This window comes from Musca autumnalis, unplaced genomic scaffold (genome assembly GCF_047663935.1).
Source record: "Musca autumnalis isolate F117 unplaced genomic scaffold, ASM4766393v1 scaffold_4, whole genome shotgun sequence".
In the NCBI taxonomy this organism is placed as follows: domain Eukaryota; kingdom Metazoa; phylum Arthropoda; class Insecta; order Diptera; family Muscidae; genus Musca; species Musca autumnalis.
In genome coordinates this window covers 239,537,609-239,565,031 of record NW_027411977.1, presented here as the reverse complement: position 1 = coordinate 239,565,031, position 27,423 = coordinate 239,537,609, and positions in this window count along the sequence as shown.

Below are 27,423 nucleotides of genomic sequence, written 5' to 3'. Positions count from 1 at the left end.
TAATTTCCATAACGCGGATAATGTATCCACATCATTTTCATAACGTGGATAATGCATTTGCACCATTTTCATAACGTGGATAATGCATCTGCGCCATTTTCGTAACGTGGATAATTTATTTACTTCATTCCCATAACGTGGACAATTTATTTACTTCATTCCCATAACGTGAATAATGTATCTGCATTATTTTCATAACGTGGATAATTTATCTACATAATTTCCATAACGCGGATAATGTATCTGCATCATTTCCACACCGTGGATAATGTATCCACATCATTTCCATAACGTGGATAATGTATCTGCACCATTTTCATAACATGGATAATGTATATGCAACATTTTCATAACGTGGATAATTTATCTACATAACTTCCATAACGTGGATAATGTATCTGCATCATTTCCACACCGTGGATAATGTATCCACATCATTTTCATAACGTGGATAATGTATCTGCACCATTTCCATAACATGGATAATGTATATGCAACATTTTCATAACGTGGATAATTTATCTACATAATTTCCATAACGCGAATAATGTATCTGCATCATTTCCACACCGTGGATAATGTATCCACATCATTTCCATAACGTGGATAATGTATCTGCACAATTTTCATAACATGGATAATGTATATGCAACATTTTCATAACGTGGATAATTTATCTACATAACATCCATAACGTGGATAATGTATCTGCATCATTTCCACACCGTGGATAATGTATCCACACCATTTTCATAACGTGGATAATGTATCTGCACCATTTCCATAACATGGATAATGTATATGCAACATTTTCATAACGTGGATAATTTATCTACATCATTTCCATAATGTGGATAACGTATCTACATAATTTCCGTAACGTGGATAATGTATCTACACCATTTTCATAACGTGGATAATTGATCTATACTATTTCCAAACCGTGGATAATGTATCTACATCATATTTCTAACGTGGATTATTTATCTGCATCATTTCCATAATATGGATAATGTATCTACATCATTCTCATAACTTGGATAATGTATATGCACCATTTTCATAACGTGGATAAATTATCTATTTAATTTTTTTCTAACAAGGTATTTCCCTCCTTCTGTTAGCTTGGATAAAGTATCTATTACATTCTGATAACGTCTATCTGATATCTAAACAATTATGTTTAGTATGCTCCCCTTTCGATACTACTAATAAAATATTTGATTGAGATAGAAAGCCCCCCCAATTCTTCAAGCTTGATCGATCTTCATTCACTTTCTTTTCTTCAGACAAAAGTTTGTTGACCTGATTTTTTTCTTCAGTTTTTTGTTTGTTGTATCTTTTCAATTTCATTTCATATTGGCTGGTCGATTGTTATCTGTGGCCCCGTCCCCCCCTAAGCGAAAGTATTGCGTTAAATAGTAGGGTGTCTAGTTGTTGTTGGTATTGTTGTTGCAGCTGTAACATAAAACGCTTAATCATCTGACAAGCCGGTCATCACGCTGACCATTGTTGGTGAACTTGTGAACATTGTTTCATCTGTTTCTTGGTGGCATTTCAGCTTGGATAGAATCCAATTAAGGTTAATGAGATGGAGCAGAAGCAGCAGCATTGGAGTTCAACTTTAAAAGAATGACTCTTTTCGGAGGTTTCTTTTTACTTTTTGCTTTCTTTCGTTGCTTTTCATTTATGTTATAATTTCGGTTAATTATATTTAAATATTTCTTTTTGTGGAATGGCGTAAAATATTCTTTTAATTGTTCGTTAAAAGAAAGTGAAAATTACTGGGGCACAAAAAGCGAAAGAAAAGTGACAGAAAGAATTTTTTGGTAGAAATTTCTTTTGGGTGAAAATGAAAGTTAATGCTTGTGTCAAAAATTAAAGAAAATGTTGTGGCGTTTTTGGGTCACTATAAGGGTAAGGGATTATGGGAATTGGAGACTATGTGGAGATAGGTGACTGTAGATAAATTATCTACTTTATTTATATAAGATGATTAGAGTACATAATTAATCTAGACGCTGTATTAATTACCTATGATATTTAGATAATGTGAATTAGCGGTTTGAGTCATTTAGATGTTCAGGATAAGTGGTCTATGACATTTAGATAACATGGGTAAAGTATCTATGTCATTTAGATGTTATGGACAAATTATGTATATTAAATAACGTTGATCATTTAGATGTTGACGTGAATAGGTATCTAAGTCACTTAGATTCAACGGATAAATTTACTATGACACCTAGATAACGAGGATAAGTTATTTGAGTCATTTGGATACTGTGGATAAATTATCTATGACATTTAGATAATATGGATAAAAAATCTAAGTCATTTAGATGCAATGGATAATTTATTGATGACAATTAGATAACATAGATTAGATATTTGGGTATTTAGATGATATGGATAAATTATCTATAAAATTTAGGTAATGTGGATTAACCATTTAAGTAATTTACATGATGTGGATAAATTACCTATGTTGTTTAGATAATGTGAAATAACTATTTGAGTAATTAAGATGATGCGCATAAATTATCTATGGCATTAGGATAACGTGAATTAGCTGTTTGAGTATTTAAGATGTTATGGATAAATTATCCATGGCATTTAGATAACGTGGATAAAGTATCTAAGTCGTTTAGATGATGTGGATAAATTATCTATGGCATTTAACTAAGGTGGATAAAATATCTAAGTAGTTTAGATGTAATGGATATATAATGGATGGATAATAAAAGTGGATTAGCTATTTGAGTTATTAAAACTTTGTAGATAAATTATCTATGTCATTTAGATAATGTGGATTAGCTATTTGACTCATTTATATGCTGCGGATAAATTATCTATGTCATTTAGATAATGTGGATAAAGTATCTAAGTCATTTAGATGCAACGGATTAATTATCTGTGAGACTTAGATAAGTTATATTAGCTATTTGGGTTATTTAGACATTGTGGATAAATTATCTATGGCATTTAGATAACGTGGATAAAATAACTAAGTCATTAGGTGCAAAAGAAAACGTATCTATGACAATTAGATTAAAATGCTGTAGATAAATTATGTATGACATTTAGATAACGTGAATAAATTTCTAAGATATTCAGATGCAACAAATAAATTATCTAAAATTAAATTATAAATTATCTAATAATTATCTATCGCTTAGATAACGTGGATAAGCATTTAAATAACATTTAGATGTAATTGATAAATTATCTATGTCATTTAAAAAACGTGGATTAGTATTTAAGTAATTTAGATGCTGTGGATAAAGTATCTGTGACTTTTAGAAAAACTTGGATAATGTATATAAGTAATTTAGGTGCAACGGATAAATTATCTATACCACTTGGGTAACGTGGATTATCAATTTAAATTATTTAGATGTTGTGGATAAATTATCTGTGGCATTTAGATAACGTTGATAAAGTTTATTTTTCACTTAGATGCAATGGATAAATTATCTATGACACTTAAATAATATGAGTAAGCCGTCTGAGTCATACAGTTCATGTAGATAAATTATCTATGGTATTTAACTAACGTGGATAAAGTATCTTAGTCATTTAGTTCTAATGGATGAATTATCTATGACACTTATATAATGTGGATTACCTATTTGACTCATTTATATGCTGTGGATAAATTATCTATGTCATTTAGATAATGTGGATAAAGTACCTAAGCCATTTAGATGTAACGGTTAAATTATCTATGACACTTAGATAACGTAGATTAGCTATTTGTGTTATATAGATATTTTGGATAAATTATCTATGGCAATTAGATAACGTGGATAAAATATCTAAATCATTAGTTGTAATAGAAAAATTATCTATGACAATTAGATAACTTGAATTGCCTATTTGAGTCATTCAGATGATGTTGATAAATTATCTATGGCATTTGGATAATGCGGATAAAGTATCTAATTACTTTAGATGCAAACGATTAATTATTTAGATAACGTGGATAAAGTATCCAAATCATTTAGAATGGATATATTATCTATGTCATTTAGATAACGGGGATTATCAACATGAGTCATTTAGATGTTTTAGATAAATTACATATAACATTTAGATAACGTGGATAATGTATCTAAGTCATTTAGATGCAACTGATAAATTATATATGATACTTAGATAACGTGGATTAGCTTTTTGAGTCATTTAGATGATGGGGATAAATTATCTATGGCATTTAGATAACGTGGATTAGCTGTTTGAGTCATTAAGATGCTATTGATAAATTATAGATGAAATTTAGATAACGTGAATAAAGTATCTAAGTCGTTTAGATGCTGTGGATAAATTATCTTTGGTATTTATATAACGTGGATAAAATATCTAAGCATTTTAAATGCAATGGGTAAATTATCTATGACACTTAGATAACATTTGAGTCATTTAGATGCTGTGTTTATATTATCTACGGCATTTAGATAACGTGAATTCATTAAGATAACGCGGATTAGCTATTTGAGTCACTTAGAGCAACGGATAAATTATCTATGGCATTTAGATATGGTGGATAAATTATCTATGGTACTTAGATAGCGTGGATTACCTATTTGGGTTATTTAGATGTTGTGGATAAATTATCTATGGCATTTAGCTAACGTGGATAAAATATCTATGTCATTAGTTGTAAAGAAAAATTATCTATGATATTTAGATAACTTGGATTACCTATTTGAGTCATTTAGATGATGTTGATAAATTATCTATGGCATTTAGATAAAGCGGATAAAGTATCTAATTACTTTAGATGCAAAGGATTAATTATCTACGGCGCTTAGATAACGCAGATTAACTATTACCTTTTTGAGTCATTTAGATGTTGTGGATAAATTATTTATGGCATTTAGATAACGTGGATTAGCTGTTTGAGTCATTAAGATGTTATGGATAAATTATAGATGAAATTTAGATAACGTGAATATGTATCTAAGTCGTTTAGAAGCTGTGGAAAATTATCTATGGCATTTATGTAACCGGGAAAAAATATATAAGTAATTTACATGCAATGGATAAATTATCTATGACACTTATATAACGCGGATAAGCTAATTGAGTCATTTAGATGCTGTGGATAAATTATCTACGGCATTTAGATAACGACAATAAAGTATCTAAATTATTTAGATGCAACTGATAAAAATCTAAGTGATGTAGATAATGTGGGTAAAGCATCTAACTCATTTTGATGCAATGGATAAATTATCTATTACATTTAGATAACGTGGTTTAGCTATTTGAGACACTAAAATGCAACGGATAAATTATCTATGGCATTTATATAACGTGGATTCATTAAGATAACGTGGATTAGCTATTTGAGGCATTAAGAGCAACGGATAAATTATCTATGGCATTTAGATATGGTGGAAAAATTATCTATGTCATTTAGATAACGGTAATTAGCTATATGAGCCATTTAGAACAACGGATACATTACCTGGGACATATAGATAAAGTGCACTAGCTATTTCAGTCATTTGGATGCAACGGATAAATTATCTATGGCAATTATATAAAGCGGATAATGTATCTAGGCCATTTAGATGTAATGGATATATCATTTATGACATTTAGATAACGTGGATGAGCTATTTCAGACACTTAGATGCTATGGATAAATTATCTGTGTAATTTAGATAAAATATTTAAGTCATTTAGGTGCAACGGATAAATTGTCGATGTCATTTACATTACGTAATTTAGCTATGAGAGTCATTAAGATGCTGTGGATAAATTATCTATGTCATTTAGATAATGTGGATAAAATATCTAAGTCATTAAGATGCCATGGATAAATTATCTATGACACTTAGATAACGTGGATTACCAATTTGGGCTATTTAGATGTTCTGGATAAAATATCTAAGTCATTAGTTGTAATAGAAAAATTATCTATGACAATTAGATAACTTGGATTAGCTATTTGAGTAATTTAGATGATGTTGGTAAATTATCTATGGCATTTAGATAATGCGGATAAAGTATCTAAATCATTTAGATGGAATGGATATGTTATCTATGTCATTTATATAAAGGGAATTATATATTTAAGTCATTTAGATGTTGTAGATAAGTTATATATAACATTTAGATAAAGTGGATAACGTATCTAAGTAATTTAGATGCAACTGGATAAATTATCTATGTCATTTAGATAACGTGGATTAGCTCTTTGAGTCATTAAGATGTTATGGATAAATTATCCGTGGCATTTAGATAGCGTGAATAAAGTATATACGTCGTTTAGATGCTGTGGATAAATTATCTATGTCATTTATATAACGTAAGTAATCTAAATGCAATGGATAAATTATCTATGACACTTAGATAACGTGGATCAGACATTTGAGTCATTTAGATGCTGTGGATATATTATCTACGGCATTTAGATATGGTGGATAAATTATCTATGTCATTTAGATAACGGTGATTAGCTATATGAGTCATTTAGAACAACGGATACATTATCTGTGACATATAGATAAAGTGGATCAGCTATTTCAGATGCAGCGGATAAATGGCCTTTAGCAATTAGATAACGCGTATAATGTATCTAGGCCATTTAGATGTAACGGATAAATCATTTATGACATTTACTTTAGTCATTTATATGCTGTGGATAAATTATCTGTGTAATTTAGATAATGTGGTTAAAATATTAAATCATTTAGATGCAACGGATAAAATATCTATGCCATTTACATAAGGTAGATTAACTATTGGAGTCATTAAGATGCTGTGGATAAATTATCTATGGCATTTAGATAACGCTGATAAAGTATTCGTTTCACTTAGGAGGATATCAGAAGTAATCGATAAGTACTCTTCAATAATTTCATATCCATATGTACCTTCTGTCCACCTTCCAAAGTTCGTTAACAAAAGTTTTACAGCTTTCCTTTTAGCAAAATGCCCTGGCTGGCGGTTTTGCACATTTTACGCATGCGTATCGTGATGGCAAAACATTAATACACAAACCATGGAACCTGGTGGGCAAACATGATTAGCGAAAAACCCCAAATGGTGAAAAGAGGAGGGAGGTAAATGTGACGTTTGCACACTCATACCAAACATGAAATTCATGAATGAATGCAGTGAGTACAAATGACTGATGACTATGATGGTGGGGTGATGATCGGTGGTCGGTTGGCGGTGTGACGTTTTGTGGCACATACTCGTAGTGTGATATTCACACCACGGGCAGTCAGTCAGTAAAACGAAAGTGTTTTCGTTTTCACTTTTAATTGTTGAACTAGAAAAACTAACGAGCACCGTTGACGTCGTCGACATCGTCGTACTTGCCATGAATGCCTCAACAAAAAAGTGTGTTATGGAGAAAGAAAAAAAAACAATGAAATGAAAATAAAAACAAAATCCAACAAATAAATTAATGCTGCTTTGTTTTTCTTATTTTTTTTTAAGAAATGTCTTTAGTGACGAAAATTAAATAAATAGAAAAAGAGAAGAAATAAAAGAAAGAAATAGAAAGAAAAACAATGAGTGGCGTTTAACGTGGCTGTTAACACATTTTTAAAAAATAATTTGTCATTTAATTAACAATTAAATTGAAAGTGAAATTGAACATTTGTAACGGTCGTTTAAAGAAAGTCAGAAAGAAGAAGAAGAGATACGGAATGAAAGGAATAGGGGAGTAGGAAGCTTAGATTTTGAAGAATAATCGAGACATGCTGTAGTGGAATGGCTCTAAACCCCAAGATCCCTCAAGAAAACTCTAGAAACTACATATTCTATGAGCTTTTTGATAATTCCCCTAGGTTTTAAAATAATTCCTTTACTGACCTTTCCAGACCTTTCGCTTTCGAATATGTACTACAAAATTCGTTTTTAATGAAGTCCCCCAATTAAATCTCCAACCGTTCAGTGATGTGTGCTGCTTGGGCAATGAGTCTCCCATAAATTGTGTCTCATTTCATAATTAAAGTCATTTCGTGTCTTTTTATTGACAAATTATGACTTCGTGAAATGCATCTCAATTCCATGCCCAACCCTTAAATGATAATTTCAAGATTTAATGTCTTGAATTTTAATGACCCAAAAACCACTCACACTCTCGTTTGTAAGAAAAAGTTCAATGAACTTTTGTCGTTTGAGGAGAAAAAAGAAATTTCCATTATTAACAAAAGAAACAAAAATAAAACACCGAAAAATAGTTATGCTCACAGTATCGCATTCAACACTGGGCGACAAATTCTGAAATTCGAAATAAGTGGTGTACAAACTTTTGTTCAGATAATTTTGGAGGCTGTGGATAAATTATCTATACCATTTATATAACATGGATTAGGTATTTAAATCATATACAGTAGAACCTCGATAATTCATAATCCAAGGGACCGGTCATATTATACTAATTATCGAGCATTTCGAATTAGCGGGGTTAAAATGCGAAGGAAATGACTTCAAGGGACCGGTAGCTTATACAAATTATCAACATTTTCGATTTATCGAGATGCGAATTATCGTGATTGTACTGTACATTCTACGGATAAATTATCTATGCCATTTATATAAAGTGGATAACGTATCTAGGTCCTTTAAAAGCTGTAGATACATCATCTAAGTCATATAGATACCCTCGTTAATGATGATGCTGTGGCTTAATTATCAATGTCTTTTAAAAAAACGTAGATAACCTATCTGACTCACTAAAATACTGCAGATAATCTATCCATGTTATTTATATAATGTGGATATTTTTTAGGTAATTTAGGTACTGCTCATAAATTATCTATTCCATCTAAATTATATAGATTAAAAACCTAAGATGGCGTGGGTAAATTATCTATGTAATTTACATGACTTGGATAAAGTATTTAAGTCATTAAGTTGATATGGATAAATTATCTATGGCATGAAGAAAAATATTAAATATGGTAAAATATTAGCTTCATGTAACACATCAAAAGTAGTTGTCTAGTACTCTTCAATAACTTCATCACCATACCTCCTTTATACCTATCAAACTTTACGAATTTTTTTATCTAAATAATATTAACAACTATACGATATGAATATGATGTAGATATATTATCTACGTTACGAATCTGATGTAGATAAATTATCTACGTTGAGAAAATGATATGGATAGATTATCCACGTTTTGCAAATGATATAAAAATTATGCAGATAAATAATTCACGTTATTAGAATGCCCCAGATAAATTATCCACGTCAGAATAATGATGTAGATACAATATCCACGTTACTAAAATGATGTAGATACGTTATCCACGTTATGGAAATTACGTAGAAAATTATCCACGTTATGAATATGATGTAGATAAATTATCCACGCTATGGAAATTATCTAGAAAATTGTCCACGTTATGGAAATGATGTAGATAAATTATCCACTTTAATAAAAGGATGTAGATAAATTATTCACGTTATGGAAATGATGTAGATAAATTATCCACGTTATGAAAATGATGTAGATAAATTATCCACTTTAATAAAATGATGTAGATATATTATTCACGTTATGGAAATGATGTAGAAAATTATCCACGTTATGAAAATGATGTAGAAAATTGTCCACGTTATGGAAATGATGTAGATAAATTATCCACGTTATGAAAATGATGTAGATAAATTATTCACGTTATGGAAATGATGTAGATGAATTATCCACGTTATGAATATGATGTAGATAAATTATCCACGTTATGGAAATGATGTAGAGAATTATCCACGTTATGGAAATGATGTGGATAAATTATCCACGTTATGGAAATGATGTAGAAAATTGTCCACGTTATGGAAATGATGTAGATAAATTATCCACTTTAATAAAATGATGTAGATATATTATTCACGTTATGGAAATGATGTAGAAAATTATCCACGTTATGAATATGATGTAGATAAATTATCCACGTTATGGAAATGATGTAGAGAATTATCCACGTTATGGAAATGATGTGGATAAATTATCCACGTTATGGAAATGATGTAGAAAATTGTCCACGTTATGGAAATGATGATGTAGATAAATTATCCACGTTATGAATATGATGTAGATAAATTATCCACGTTATGGAAATGATGTAGAGAATTATCCACGTTATGGAAATGATGTGGATAAATTATCCACGTTATGGAAATGATGTAGAAAATTGTCCACGTTATGGAAATGATGTAGATAAATTATCCACTTTAATAAAATGATGTAGATATATTATTCACGTTATGGAAATGATGTAGAAAATTATCCACGTTATGAAAATGATGTAGAAAATTGTCCACGTTATGGAAATGATGTAGATAAATTATCCACGTTATGAAAATGATGTAGATAAATTATCCACTTTAATAAAATGATGTAGATATATTATTCACGTTATGGAAATGATGTAGAAAATTATCCACGTTATGAAAATTATGTAGAAAATTGTCCACGTTATGGAAATGATGATGTAGATAAATTATTCACGTTATGGAAATGATGTAGATAAATTATCCACGTTATGAAAATTATGTAGATAAATTATCCACTTTAATAAAATGATGTAGATATATTATTCACGTTATGGAAATGATGTAGAAAATTATCCACGTTATGAAAATGATGTAGAAAATTGTCCACGTTATGGAAATGATGTAGATAAATTATCCACGTTATGAAAATGATGTAGATAAATTATTCACGTTATGGAAATGATGTAGATAAATTATCCAAGTTATGAAAATGATGAAGATAAATTATCCACGTTATGAAAATGATGTAGAAAATTATCCACGTTATGAATATGATGTAGATAAATTATCCACGCTATGGAAATTATGTAGAAAATTGTCCACGTTATGGAAATGATGTAGATAAATTATCCACATTATGAACATGATGTAGATAAATTATTCACGTTATGGAAATGATGTAGATAAATTATCCACGTTATGAATATGATGTAGATAAATTATTCACGTTATGGAAATGATGTAGAAAATTATCCACGTTATGGAAATGATGTGGATAAATTATCCACGTTAAGGAAATGATGTAGAAAATTGTCCACGTTATGGAAATGATGTAGATAAATTATCCACTTTAATAAAAGGATGTAGATAAATTCTCCACGTTATGAAAATGATGTAGATAAATTATCCACGTTATGGAAATGATGTAGATAAATTATCCACGTTATGAAAATGATGTAGATAAATTCTCCACGTTATGAAAATGATGTAGATAAATTATTCACGTTATGGAAATGATGCAGATAAATTATCCACATTATGAAAATGATATGGATAAATTATCCACGTTAATAAAACTTTTTAGATAATTTATACTCGCTATGATAATTTATAACGTAGATAATTTGTATACATCATTTTCATAACGTAGATAATTTATTTGCGTTGTGAATATGTTGTAGATAAATTATCCACGTATTGTTAATGATAAACATAGATTATCCACGTTCTTAAATTGATGTAGATAAATTATCCACATTATAAAAATGATATGGATAAATTATTCCAGTTATAGGAATAATGTAAATAAATTATCCAGGTTATGAAAATGATATAGATAAATTATCCACCTTAAGGACATATACATAGATACCTTATCCACTTTATAAAAATAATGTAGATAAATTATGCAGGTTATTAAAATGATATAGATAAATTATACATGTTATGGAAATCATGTAGATACATTATCACGTTATTAACATTATATGTACACATTATTCACATTGGTAAAATAATAAATTATCCACGTTATGGAAATTATGAAGATAAATTATCCACTTTAATTATTCACGTCATGGAAATAATGTAGATAAATTATCCACGTTATGGAAATGATGTAGATAAATTATCCACGTTATGGAAATGATGTAGATAAATTATCCACGTTATGGAAATAATGTAGATAAATTATCCGCGTTATGGAAATGATGTCGACAAATTATACACCTTATGAAAATGATGTAGATACATTATCCACGTTTTTAAATTGATGTAGATAAATTATCCACGTTATAAAAATGATATATAAAAATTATCTCAGTTGTGGGAATGATGTAAATAAATTATCCAGGTTATGAAAATGATATAAATAAATTATCCACCTAATGGAGATTATATACATACCTTATCCACGTTATAAAAATAATGTAGATAAGTTATAAAAAATTATATAGATAAATTATACATGTTATGGAAATCATGTAGATACATTATCCACGTTACCAAAATTATGTGTACACATTATCCACATTGGTAAAATGATGAAGATACATGATCCACGTTACGAAAATAATGTATGTAGATAACTTATACACGTTATTAAAAGGATGTAGATAAATTATCCACGTTGTGAGAATGATGTAGATAATTTATCCAAGTTATGAAAATTATTTAGATAAATAATCCACGTTAATTACACAATTTAGATACATTTTCCACATTACGAAAATCGCAAAGATACTTTATCCGCGTTATAAAAATGGTGTAGATACATTATTCACGTTATGAAAATCTTATAGATAAATTATTTACGTTATTAAAATGATGTAGATAAATTATCCACGTTATTGAATTGAAATTATCTACGTTAAGAAGATTACGTAGATACGTTATCCACTTTAAAAAATGATGTAGATAATTTATCCAGCTTATGGAAATGACATATATAAATTATACGCGTTATGAAAATTATGAAGATAGCTTAGGTGTAAGACATTTCGACCGCTAAACCTTTAGGTTTAAGACCTTTTGCTCGGAGACCGTTCATCCATTGTGTGAGAATATCTATCTCATATCTATCCTGTACTCGAGGTCTTCTTGTGTGCTGAAAGAGACCCAGCAAAATAAATTGGAAGTAGTGCAATGTAGACTAGTTCGTTCACGGCATGTTTTGATGCAGTTCAGAGTCGTGAAAGAGACACTCCATTCCTTACATTTTAACCGAATTCGGATGCGATCCAACGAATGACATCCTTTACACAGATTTTAACAGCATCTGGATGCAGTTCAAACGGAGTCGTGAAAAAGGCTCTCCAATTCCTTACATTTGAACAGCATTTGGATGCGAACCAACGATTGACATCCATTTCTCACATTTAAATTGCATCTAGATGCAGTACAAGGGAGTCGTGAAAATGACACTCCGTTCGATACATTTTACAAGCAGTTGCTTAGTGATCCCTAACAAGCAAGTCAACTTTTAGATACCTATAACTACAGAATTTTTCAAGGATAGAAAAAGTGTGCATAAATTTCTAAAGTTTTTATATAAAATAATATATACAACCTAAAGTTGGGGACATTTTTACGGTAACTCACAGGAAGAAAATTTCCTAATGAAGTGCTGTTGGAGTACTTGTCGAAATCTCAACTGGTGATGGGAAGACAATACCAGAACCCCTTTAGCAGATGGAGCAAAACATTCCAGCTTGGATTAAATGGAAAGCGGACGAAACAAATTCACTTGCGATTGAATTTAATGAAGACATTTTATAATCTGTGTTAATGCAATAAAGTTCTTATTATTCTTGTTTTTACACAAACTATAAATTCTTTTTATTATTTTGGGATAGTTTGCAATTGCTTGCATTTTTATTGCATCTTTGAACTGCATAAAAGCACATTCCCAAGAGTGCCTTTAAATTCAATCCAAAGCACTGCATCAAAACCAGAGCTTTGAATGCAAATTGGACTGCATCCTAAAGGGTTAGTTAAAATGCGAATCCCAAGGGATACTTAAAATGTAATGCCGAAGGGTTAGTTAAAATGCAGTGCTAATCGAGTGCATCTTTCAGTAGTCACGCTCTTGTAAATATCATGAGTGAAAATGCATAATTTGATGCACTTCCAGATCATTTGTACATATGATTTAACTGCATCTTTGGAGGCAAACATTTTGCTGGGGACACCTGCATTGTAGATGCTCGACCTCACTTCTGTATCTCTACATAATCTACAGTTGGCGACGCCACTGTCATTCCATTTGATGTTAATGAACTAACACTCCAGTGACCCGTAATGAGTCCTACAGTGATTATCGTCCCTAACTTATCGAATTTGGGAAGGGAAATGGGTTCTAAGTTTGGAGATTGCAAACCAGATTGCCTTGGATAATCTACATCTAGGTTCCATAATCCATCTGCGGTTCGCTTTCTCAATATAGACCTTACAAAGTTTGCCGATGTAGCAGGACATTTATGGCCTCGGTACATTAGAGACATGGTATTATTGCCTAAGTCATTTCAAATAAAATAATAAAGAACGGCCGAGAAAAATCCGAACTAGGGTTTATTTTGCCTTTTAGTCTTTTACCAGAAATAACTTATGCAAGATAGTCAGAAGCTTATGAACCGAGGCCCTTAGAGGTTAGTTCATCTGCTAATTCGTTCCGCATTGTATCACTATGTCCTGGAACTCAGCAACTCAGAACCCTTCTGCAATCAAAGATAACTTTCGAACTTTGGGGCCGCCAGATTATCGACATATATAGTCACTGGTCCTATAAGACTTGGTTCAAGTCTTCTAACCAACTATGCAGCTTTCCAGAATCTTCAAGAATCTCTGCTTGAAAGACGCTACGGTTCTCGCTGTGCTGGACCACGCACATAACATGGAAAAGGAATACCGATGAGCTGACGACAAAATTTCTTATGGCAAAAACTCCATTGGCAAAAGTTAGGGAACTCAAGCCATCCACTGCTTGTATGTAACCGTGCTTCTGGTTACACACAACCAGCGGATAGCTTGAGCTCCCTAACTATTGCTAATGGAGTACTTGCCATAAGAAATTTCGATGTCAGCTCCTCGGTATTCCTTTTCCAGGTTGTGTGGGTGGTCTAGGATTTTACCTTGGTATTTAGCTTAAACTAATCCAATTCCCTACCATACTGAAAAAAGGGCGCTTCTATAGACCTTTTCTAAAAGAAAGGGTGCTTCTCTTTCTGAAAGAAAAGGGTGGTTCTATAGACCTTTTTTGAAAGAAAGGGCGCTTCCATAGACCCTTTCTGAAAGAATGGGCGCTTCTATAGACCATTTCTGAAAGAATGGATGCTTCTATAGACCCTTTCTAAAACAAAGTGTTCTTCTTTCAGAAAGGGTGCTTCTTTAGATCATTTCCATAACAAAGGGTAATTCTATACACCCTTTCTAAAAGAAAGGATGTTTCTATAGACCCTTTCTGAACGAATGCGCTCTTCTATATACCCTGTCTGAAAGAAACGGTGCTTCTATAGACCCTTTCTGAAAGAAACGGTGCTTCTATAGACCCTTTCTGAAAGAATGGGTGCTTCTATAGACCCTTTCTGAAAGAAAGGGTGCTTCTATAGACCCTTTCTAAAAGAATGAGTGCTTCTATAGACCCTTTCTGAAAGAATGGGTGCTTCTATAGACCCTTTCTAAAAGAATGAGTGCTTCTATAGACCCTTTCTGAAAGAATGGGTGCTTCTATAGACCCTTTCTATAGACCCTTTCTGAAAGAATGGGTGGTTCTATAGACCCTTTCTAAAAGAATGGGTGCTTCGATATACCCTTTCTGAAAGAATGGGTGCTTCTATAGACCCTTCCTGAAAGAATGGGTGGTTCTATAGACCCTTTCTAAAAGAATTGGTGCTTCGATAGACCCTTTCTGCAAGAATGTGTGCTTCTATAAACCCTTTCTGAAAGAATGGGTGCTTCTATAGACCCTTTCTGAACGAATGGGTGCTTCTATAGACCCTTCCTGAAATAATGGGTGCTTCTATAGACCCTTTCTAAAAGAAAGGGTGCTTCTATAGACCCTTTCTGAAAGAATGGGTGGTTCTATAGACCCTTTCTGAAAGAATGGGTGGTTCTATAGACCCTTTCTAAAAGAATTGGTGCTTCGATAGACCCTTTCTGCAAGAATGTGTGCTTCTATAGACCCTTTCTAAAGGAAAGGGTGCTTCTATAGACCCTTTCTAAAGGAAAGGGTGCTTCTATAGACCCTTTCTAAAGGAAAGGGTGCTTCTATAGACCCTTTCTGAAAGAATGGGTGGTTCTACAGACCCTTTCTGAAAGAATGGGTGCTTCTATAAACCCTTTCTGAAAGAATGGGTGCTTCTATAGACCCTTTCTGAACGAATGGGTGCTTCTATAGACCCTTCCTGAAATAATGGGTGCTTCTATAGACCCTTTCTAAAAGAAAGGGTGCTTCTATAGACCCTTTCTGAAAGAATGGGTGGTTCTATAGACCCTTTCTGAAAGAATGGGTGGTTCTATAGACCCTTTCTAAAAGAATTGGTGCTTCGATAGACCCTTTCTGCAAGAATGGGTGCTTCTATAAACCCTTTCTGAAATAATGGGTGCTTCTATAGACCCTTTCAGAACGAATGGGTGCTTCTATAGACCCTTCCTGAAATAATGGGTGCTTCTATAGACCCTTTCTAAAGGAAAGGGTGCTTCTATAGACCCTTTCTAAAGGAAAGGGTGCTTCTATAGACCCTTTCTAAAAGAATGGGTGCTTCTATAGACCCTTTGCAAAAGAAGAGGTGTTTCTTTAAACCCTTTCTAAAAGAATGGGTGCTTCTATAGACCCTTTGCAAAAGAAGAGGTGTTTCTCTAAACCCTTTCTAAAAGAATGGGTGCTTCGATAGACCCTTTCTGTAAGAATGGGTGCTTCGATAGACCCTTTCTGTAAGAATGGGTGCTTCTGTAGACCCTTTCTAAAAGAAGAGGTGTTTCTTTAGACCCTTTCTGAAAGAAATGGTGCTTCTATAGACCCTTTCTGAAAGAAAGTGTGCTTCTATAGACCCTTTCTGAATGAATTGGTGCTTCTCTAGACCCTTTCTGAAAGAATAGGTGCTTCTATAGACCCTTTCTGAAAGAATGGGTGCTTCTATAGACCCTTTCTGAAAGAATGGGTGCTTCTATAGACCCTTTCTGAAATAATGGGTGCTTCGTTCAGAAAGGGTGCTTCTATAGACCTTTTCTGAAAGAAAGTGTGCTTCTATAGACCCTTTCTGAAATAATGGGTGCTTCTTTCAGAAAGGGTGCTTCTATAGACCTTTTCTGAAAGAAAGTGTGCTTCTATAGGCCCTTTCTCTAAGAAAGGGTTTTTCTTTTGGAGGTCTTCAATAGAGGAAAAATATTTTAAGAGATGGAAGACTTTCTTATGTACAGAAGACCTACAAAAGGTCTCCTATGGACCTATGACCTTCAGAAGATCTTTCTAAAGATATTCTATGAACTTCTAAAGACGGGACCATTATTAAGATCTACTATGGGAGAAATTCCTTCCTTAAATATTGTAGGGACAAACGTACCACAATTCCATTAACAACTGGTGGCAGAAAATCGAGAAATAATTTAACCAAGAATGCCAGTCGCCGGTTGGCCTCCGCATTAAGGGGGCCGCCGTGCAGAGCTTCTAGCTAAAAAAACTTCCAAATGCCTCCTGTAGATGTATACAGCCTATAAGTCTTTTAGATAAAGACGAACTCCTGCAGGAGTTGCTAAAAAGCAGGTCGGCTTTGGTCCTCCATAGACCTGTAGATCAGTGTAATATTTTACATAAAATCCCCCCTCTCCTACACCTCATATACAAAATGACTAAATATAAGAAAAAAAGTCTCAGCAAAACTTGTTTACAAGTGAGAAAGTATTATTATTAGTTGTTGTTGCTGTGAGGAGCTGCATTACAGATTTTAGTTAACGAAAACGACAAAAACAACAACAACCAAAACAAAAACTAGGTCAAAACAGCTGATCATTTTGAAGTGGTGGTGGTGTTGGTAGTCTCAAAACTGTCTGCCCGCTGCTGTCAAACTGTCAACGCCAACGAGCACACCAAGTGAGCCTGAAACTAAGCCTGGCCTCTTAAGTGAGTCGAACAAGAAATATGACAGCCGCTATAACAAAAACAACAAATTCAAACAACAAAACTGAATTTTATCACACAACACAAATTTGTTGTTAGCCATGTTATGGTAGGTTTTGTTGGCCAACATGTAGCATTCGAGAAGAAATTCAAGCTCAATTTGTGGGTTGGTTGGTGGTGGGGTTTTCTAACTCTGTCTTGTTGTCTTTGGCTTTTTGACAAAATACATTTATTTATTCATTGACTTTAATTGTAACTTTGTTTGCTGGCGTTTTGACGTTTTGGTGGTGGTGGCGGTGCTGTTGCTGTTGCCGCTGCATTGCCCAAGTAAAAGTGAAATTTATTATTTCCATTTCTTTCTTTTGGCCTTTCTTCGTTGTTACCGCAGCTGCAGCGGCGTTTTGGTGTTTAGGTTATTTGTGTTTATGTTTGTCTTATAAATTTTGATAATTGTTTTGGGTCACAAAGAGTTTAGAAAAAAAATACAAAAAAAAAAAACGTCAAAAGAAAGAAAGATTTTGAAAGTAGAAAGTTTTGAAGCTAATTGCAGTCTTCTTAAAGACAAATGTCGTCGTTGCGCTGTGATACGTAGGAGTTTGAATCGCCCTTGTGGAGGAACTCTCTAGTGATGGCAGCAATGCAAGATGATTTGTAAATTGGGTCACCATGAGTGAGTTCAGAAAAGGTCTTTTGATTTACATGTCAAGAGATTTTTAGAAAGATGTGTAAATGTGGAATTAGAAAGCTTGAAAATTAGGTCGGAACTAAAAACAAAAATTTGAATAAAAAATAGGTAACAACAAACATGAAGACAGCATCAAAATGCAGAATGAATTATAGAGCAGCAGGAGACAAAGGGTTTAACAAATTCGTCACTTCAAAAGGTGGATTTTTAAACAAAATATTTTTTTTAATAAACTTGCATATTTTAAGAATATTTTTAATTGACGTGGATTTTTTAAGAATATTTTTTAATAAACTTATTTTTTTTTAAAAATATTTTTTTAATAAACGTGGATTTTTTAAACATATTTTTTGAATAAACCTGGATTATTTAAGAAATATTTTACTCCAAAACGTGAATTTTTTAAAAAAACATATTTCCATCAAACGTGGTTTTTTAAAAAATATTTTTTTTAAAACGTGGATTTTTTAAAGAATATTTTTTAATAAACGTGGATTTTTTAAAGAATATTTTGTTAATAAACGTGGATTTTTTAAAGAATTTTTTTAATAACCGTGGATTTTTTAAAGAATATTTTTTAATAAACGTGGATTTTTTAAAGAATATTTTTTTAATAAACGTGGATTTTTTAAAGAATTTTTTTAATAAACGTGGATTTTTTAAAGAATATTTTTTTAATAAACGTGGATTTTTTAAAGAATTTTTTTAATAAACGTGGATTTTTTAAAGAATATTTTTTAATAAACGTGGATTTTTTAAAGAATATTTTTTAATAAACGTGGATTTTTTAAAGAATATTTTTTCAATAAACGTGGATTTTTTAAAGAATATTTTTTCAATAAACGTGGATTTTTTAAAGAATATTTTTAGATTTTTTAAAGAATATTTTTTCAATAAACGTGGATTTTTTAAAGAATATTTTCCATCAAACGTGGATTTTTTTAAAAAATATTTTAATAATCGTGGATTTTTTAAAGAATATTTTTTCAATAAACGTGGATTTTTTAAAGAATATTTTTTCAATAAACTTGGATTTTTTAAAAAATATTTTTTCAATAAACTTGGATTTTTTAAAAAATATTTTTCCATCAAACGTGGATTTTTTAAAAAATATTTTTCCATCAAACGTGGATTTTTTAAAAAATATTTTTCCATCAAACGTGGATTTTTTAAAAAATATTCTTCCATCAAACGTGGATTTTTTAAAAAATATTTTTCCATCAAACGTGGATTTTTTAAAAAATATTTTTCCATCAAAGAATATTTTTTCAATAAACGTGGATTTTTTAAAGAATATTTTTTTAATAAACGTGGATTTTTTAAAGCATATTTTTTCAATAAACGTGGATTTTTTAAAGAATATTTTTTCAATAAACGTGGATTTTTTAAAGAATATTTTTTCAATAAACGTGGATTTTTTAAAGAATATTTTTTCAATAAACGTGGATATTTTAAAGAATATTTTTCAATAAACGTGGATTTTTTAAAGAATATTTTTTCAATAAACGTGGATTTTTTAAAGAATATTTTTTCAATAAACGTGGATTTTTTAAAGAATATTTTTTCAATAAACGTGGATTTTTTAAAGAATATTTTTTCAATAAACGTGGATTTTTTAAAGAATATTTTTTCAATAAACGTGGATTTTTTAAAGAATATTTTTTCAATAAACGTGGATTTTTTAAAGAATATTTTTTCAATAAACGTGGATTTTTTAAAGAATATTTTTTCAATAAACGTGGATTTTTTAAAAAATATTTTTCCATCAAACGTGGATTTTTTAAAAAATATTTTTCCATCAAACGTGGATTTTTTAAAGAATATTTTTTCAATAAACGTGGATTTTTTAAAGAATATTTTTTCAATAAACGTGGATTTTTTAAAGAATATTTTTTCAATAAACGTGGATTTTTTAAAGAATATTTTTTCAATAAACGTGGATTTTTTAAAGAATATTTTTTCAATAAACGTGGATTTTTTAAAGAATATTTTTTCAATAAACGTGGATTTTTTAAAGAATATTTTTTCAATAAACGTGGATTTTTTAAAGAATATTTTTTCAATAAACGTGGATTTTTTAAAGAATATTTTTTCAATAAACGTGGATTTTTTAAAGAATATTTTTTCAATAAACGTGGATTTTTTAAAGAATATTTTTTCAATAAACGTGGATTTTTTAAAGAATATTTTTTCAATAAACGTGGATTTTTTAAAGAATATTTTTTCAATAAACGTGGATTTTTTAAAGAATATTTTTTCAATAAACGTGGATTTTTTAAAGAATATTTTTTCAATAAACGTGGATTTTTTAAAGAATATTTTTTCAATAAACGTGGATTTTTTAAAGAATATTTTTTCAATAAACGTGGATTTTTTAAAGAATATTTTTTCAATAAACGTGGATTTTTTAAAGAATATTTTTTCAATAAACGTGGATTTTTTAAAGAATATTTTTTCAATAAACGTGGATTTTTTAAAGAATATTTTTTCAATAAACGTGGATTTTTTAAAGAATATTTTTTCAATAAACGTGGATTTTTTAAAGAATATTTTTTCAATAAACGTGGATTTTTTAAAGAATATTTTTTCAATAAACGTGGATTTTTTAAAGAATATTTTTTCAATAAACGTGGATTTTTTAAAGAATATTTTTTCAATAAACGTGGATTTTTTAAAGAATATTTTTTCAATAAACGTGGATTTTTTAAAGAATATTTTTTCAATAAACGTGGATTTTTTAAAGAATATTTTTTCAATAAACGTGGATTTTTTAAAGAATATTTTTTCAATAAACGTGGATTTTTTAAAGAATATTTTTTCAATAAACGTGGATTTTTTAAAGAATATTTTTTCAATAAACGTGGATTTTTTAAAGAATATTTTTTCAATAAACGTGGATTTTTTAAAGAATATTTTTTCAATAAACGTGGATTTTTTAAAGAATATTTTTTCAATAAACGTGGATTTTTTAAAGAATATTTTTTCAATAAACGTGGATTTTTTAAAGAATATTTTTTCAATAAACGTGGATTTTTTAAAGAATATTTTTTCAATAAACGTGGATTTTTTAAAGAATATTTTTTCAATAAACGTGGATTTTTTAAAGAATATTTTTTCAATAAACGTGGATTTTTTAAAGAATATTTTTTCAATAAACGTGGATTTTTTAAAGAATATTTTTTCAATAAACGTGGATTTTTTAAAGAATATTTTTTCAATAAACGTGGATTTTTTAAAGAATATTTTTTCAATAAACGTGGATTTTTTAAAGAATATTTTTTCAATAAACGTGGATTTTTTAAAGAATATTTTTTCAATAAACGTGGATTTTTTAAAGAATATTTTTTCAATAAACGTGGATTTTTTAAAGAATATTTTTTTAATAAACGTGGATTTTTTAAAGAATATTTTTTTAATAAACGTGGATTTTTTAAAGAATATTTTTTTAATAAACGTGGATTTTTTAAAGAATATTTTTTTAATAAACGTGGATTTTTTAAAGAATATTTTTTTAATAAACGTGGATTTTTTAAAGAATATTTTTTTAATAAACGTGGATTTTTTAAAGAATATTTTTTTAATAAACGTGGATTTTTTAAAGAATATTTTTTTTAATAAACGTGGATTTTTTAAAGAATATTTTTTTAATAAACGTGGATTTTTTAAAGAATATTTTTTTAATAAACGTGGATTTTTTAAAAAATATTTTTTCCAAAACATAGATTTTTTAAAAAATATTTTTCCAAAACATAGATTTTTTAAAAAATATTTTTCCATCAAACTTGGATTTTTTAAAAATATTTTTATCCAAAACGTTGATTGAAAAAAAAATCCAAAACGTGGATTTTTTACAAAATATTTTTTTCCAAACGTGGATTTTTTAAAAAATATTTTTTTCCAAAACGTGGATTTTTAATTTTTTTTCAAAAACGTGGATTTTTTAAAAAATATTTTTCCATCAAACGTGGATTTTTTAAAAAATATTTTTCCATCAAACGTGGATGTTTTCAAAAAATATCTTTCCATCAAAATTGGATTTTTTAAAAATATTTTTATCCAAAACGTAGATTTTTGAAAAAATATTTTTCCATCAAACGTGGATTTTTGAAAAAATATTTTTCCATCAAACGTGGATTTTTTAAAAAATATTTTTCCATTAAACGTGGATTTTTTAAAAAATATTTTTCCATCAAACGTGGATTTTTTAAAAAATATTTTTCCATCAAACGTGGATTTTTTAAAAAATATTTTTCCATCGAACGTGGATGTTTTCAAAAAATATTTTTCCATCAAAATTGGATTTTTTAAAAATATTTTTATCCAAAACGTAGATTTTTGAAAAAATATTTTTCCATCAAACGTGGATTTTTGAAAAAATATTTTTCCATCAAACGTGGATTTTTTAAAAAATATTTTTCCATTAAACGTGGATTTTTTAAAAAATATTTTTCCATCAAACGTGGATTTTTTAAAAAATATTTTTTCATCAAACGTGGATTTTTTAAAAAATATTTTTCCATCAAACGTGGATTTTTTAAAAAATATTTTTCCATCAAACGTGGATTTTTTAAAAAATATTTTTTCATCAAACGTGGATTTTTTAAAAAATATTTTTCCATCAAACGTGGATTTTTTAAAAAATATTTTTCCATCAAACGTGGATTTTTTAAAAATTATTTTTTCATCAAACGTGGATTTTTTAAAAAATATTTTTCCATCAAACGTGGATTTTTTAAAAAATATTTTTCCATCAAACGTGGATTTTTTAAAAAATATTTTTCCATCAAACGTGGATTTTTTAAAAAATATTTTTTCATCAAACGTGGATTTTTTAAAAAATATTTTTCCATCAAACGTGGATTTTTTAAAAAATATTTTTCCATCAAACGTGGATTTTTTAAAAAATATTTTTCCATCAAACGTGGATTTTTTAAAAAATATTTTTCCATCAAACGTGGATTTTTTAAAAAATATTTTTCCATCAAACGTGGATTTTTTAAAAAACAATATTTCGACCAAACGTGTAGATATACAAAATATTTTGTCAATTTTTTTAAACAATATTTTTCCATCAAAAATTGGATTTTTTAAAAAATATTTTTCCATCAAAACTGGGTTATTTAAAAAATATTCTTCCATCAAACTTGGATCTTTTAAAAAAATATTTTTATCCAAAACGTGGATTTTTAAAAAAATATTTTTTTCCAAAACGTGGATTTTTTTAAAAAATATATTTTTTTATAGTTCAGCCTGCATATTAATGTCCTTATTTATTGATGCCCTTTTAATCCCACATCCAAAAGTGTCGGTCATCTGCTCCATATCAAATGTCAATTGGCAAACAAAAATCCCATGAATGGTTTCGTTATTTTTGACATTTTTATAATTGCATACGCAGGCCTCTGTAAACAACAAAAAAGAACTTTCCAGCCAATCCCTTTCCGCTCATTAAACGCAACGCCCACACACACGGGTAGGCATAATTTGCGTAATCGTCAGTTTCAAAGGAATTTCGATTCAAGGACATTTGGCACTTTCATGGAATTGCCTGCAGTTGTGGTTTGTGGGCGTTTGTTCGTTGACGAAGGCGCTTATGACGAAGATGACGACGGCGGTCATTTCGCAGTCAGTTGGTTGGTTTGGCTTAAATCTACTTAAAAATCGTCGTCTGTACAAATAATAACAATTATTATTTCTTTGGGTGTTGTTGTTGTTGGCCTAGAATAAATACTTTTGGGGAGCGAAAATTTCACAGGAATTAATTAAAGAACAAAAAAATTGTCTTAAATGGCATTTCTTTTGCAGACTCAAAGGTCGTTATAGGTAATTTAGACTTAATGGGATAATTTCAAGGCGAGAATTATTGAATTAAACAGTCAGAGAGAGAGAGAGAGAGAGAGAGGTGGAGGGGACAAAACAAGAGACTTATTTTCAAAACTTTTTGCATTAGATTACAAAAATATTAATAATAAATATTAAGTGATTTAAAGCAAAATAAAATTAAAAAAAAAAACAATTTGATAAACATGAAAAAATATTGACTTAAAAATTATTTTGTTCTCATGCCTGCCTGTCCACGACTTCTCAATGCTCGAGTCAGCATCTTCTTCAAATTACAAGTAAACAAAAAAGACTGGAATGGAAGACCGCCGTCTATGGTGCTGATGAATTTGTCATCATTGTCTGGCATTGCTATCGCCTCTGCCTCTTTTTCTGAGATTTTTATTTAATAAACAACAGTATTTCAGTTAAAGGCTCAGTTTACTGTGGCATTGAACACCAAACCAGTGCATCACAGACCATTTTGCTGTCGTTTGGATATTCCCATGGTCAGCCAGGGGAATAAAGAAAATTAACGTAAAACAATTTATCTGCTTTTTGCTGATCTAGACAATTATTTTCGACACGTGTAAATGTTTTTTTTGCTTTGCTTTTTTGGAGGTGGGAACGAAAATTACTTTAGGGAGTAAGACTGGAATAGAGAGAATATTAAAGGAATTTAGTTGTGTGCTGAATTTTTTGAGTTGAGTTTATATTGTACAATACATGACATTTGAAGTCATCTACTATAGAATGGATGACGTTCGAGGTCATCTATTAGAAAGTAGATGAAGTTCGTCTTGAAAAAATATGTTTTTGTTTAAATCCAGGTTTTGAAAACTTTTTGTAAGTATATGTTTTGAAAAATATTACAAATCAATACAAATCGAAAATTATTTTTTAAAATCCGTTTTGAAAATAAAATTAAATTAAATTAAAAAAATTATTGTAATCAGTCCACGTTTTAAACAATATTTTAAAAAAATCTACGTTCTGAAAAATATTTTTAAAAAAATCCAAATTTTGAAAATTTAAAAAAAAAAATCGCGTTTTGAAAAATATTTTTAAAAAATCAACGTTTTAAAAAATATTTTTTAAAAAATCCAGGTTTAATGGAAAAATATTTTTTAAAAAATCCACGTTTAATGGAAAAATATTTTTTAAAAAATCCACGTTTAATGGAAAAATATTTTTAAAAAAATCCACGTTTGATGAAAAATATTTTTTAAAAAATTCAGGTTTAATGGAAAAATATTTTTTAAAAAATCCACGTTTAATGGAAAAATATTTTTTAAAAAATCCACGTTTAATGGAAAAATATTTTTTAAAATCCACGATTGATGAAAAATATTTTTTAAAAAATCCACGATTGATGAAAAATATTTTTTAAAAAATCCACGTTTAATGGAAAACTATTCTTTAAAAAAATCCACGTTTAATGGAAAAATATTTTTTAAAAAATTCACGTTTGAATGAAAAATATTTTTTAAAAAAATCCACGTTTAATGGAAAAATATTTTTTAAAAAATCCACGTTTGAGGGAAAAATATTTTTTAAAAAATCCACGTTTAATGGAAAAATATTTTTTTAAAAAATCCAGGTTTAATAGAAAAATATTTTTTAAAAAATCGACGTTTAATGGAAAAATATTTCTTAAAAAATCCACGTTTAATGGAAAAATATTTTTAAAAAAAATCCACGTTTAATGGAAAAATATTTTTTAAAAAAATCCACGTTTAATGGAAAAATATTTTTTAAAAAATCCACGTTTAATGGAAAAATATTTTTTAAAAAATCCACGTTTAATGGAAAAATATTTTTTAAAAAATCCACGTTTAAGGGAAAAATATTTTTTTAAAAAATTCACGTTTGATGGAAAAATATTTTTTAAGAAAATCGACGTTTGGTGGAGAAATATTTTTTAAAAATCCACATTTAATGAAAAAATATTTTTAAAAAAAATCCACATTTAATGGAAAATATTTTTTAAAAAAATCCACGTTTAACGGAAAAATATTTTTTAAAAATCCACGTTTGGTGGAAAATTGTTTTTTTTTAAAAATCCACGTTTTGAAAAATATTTTTAAAAAATCCACGTTTTGAAAAATATTTTCAAAAAATCCACGTTTTGAAAAATATTTTCAAAAAATCCACGTTTTGAAAAATATTTTTAAAAAATCCACGTTTTGAAAAATATTTTTTAAAAATCCACGTTTAATGGAAAATATTTTTTAAAAATCCACGTTTAATGGAAAAATATTTTTTAAAAAATCCACGTTTAAGGGAAAAATATTTTTTAAAAAATCCACGTTTAAGGGAAAAATATTTTTTAAAAAATCCACGTTTAAGGGAAAAATATTTTTTAAAAAATCCACGTTTAAGGGAAAAATATATTTTAAAAAATCCACGTTTAAGGGAAAAATATATTTTAAAAAATCCACGTTTAAGGGAAAAATATATTTTAAAAAATCCACGTTTAAGGGAAAAATATATTTTAAAAAATCCACGTTTAAGGGAAAAATATATTTTAAAAAATCCACTTTTAAGGGAAAAATATTTTTTAAAAAATCCACGTTTAAGGGAAAATATTTTTTAAAAAATCCACGTTTAAGGGGAAAGTATTTTTTAAAAAATCCACGTTTAAGGGAAAAATATTTTTTAAAAAATCCACGTTTAAGGGGAAAATATTTTTTAAAAAATCCACGTTTAAGGGAAAATATTTTTTAAAAAATCCACGTTTAAGGGAAAAATATTTTTTAAAAAATCCAAGTTTAAGGCGAAAATATTTTTTAAAAAATCCACGTTTAAGGGAAAAATATTTTTTAAAAAATCGCCGTTTAAGGGAAAAATATTTTTTTAAAAAATCCACGTTTAAGGGAAAAATATTTTTTAAAAAATCCACGTTTAAGGGAAAAATACTTTTTAAAAACTCCACGTTTAAGGGAAAAATATATTTTAAAAAATCCACGTTTAAGGGAAAAATATATTTTAAAAAATCCATTTTTAAGGGAAAAATATTTTTTAAAAAATCCACGTTTAAGGGAAAAATATT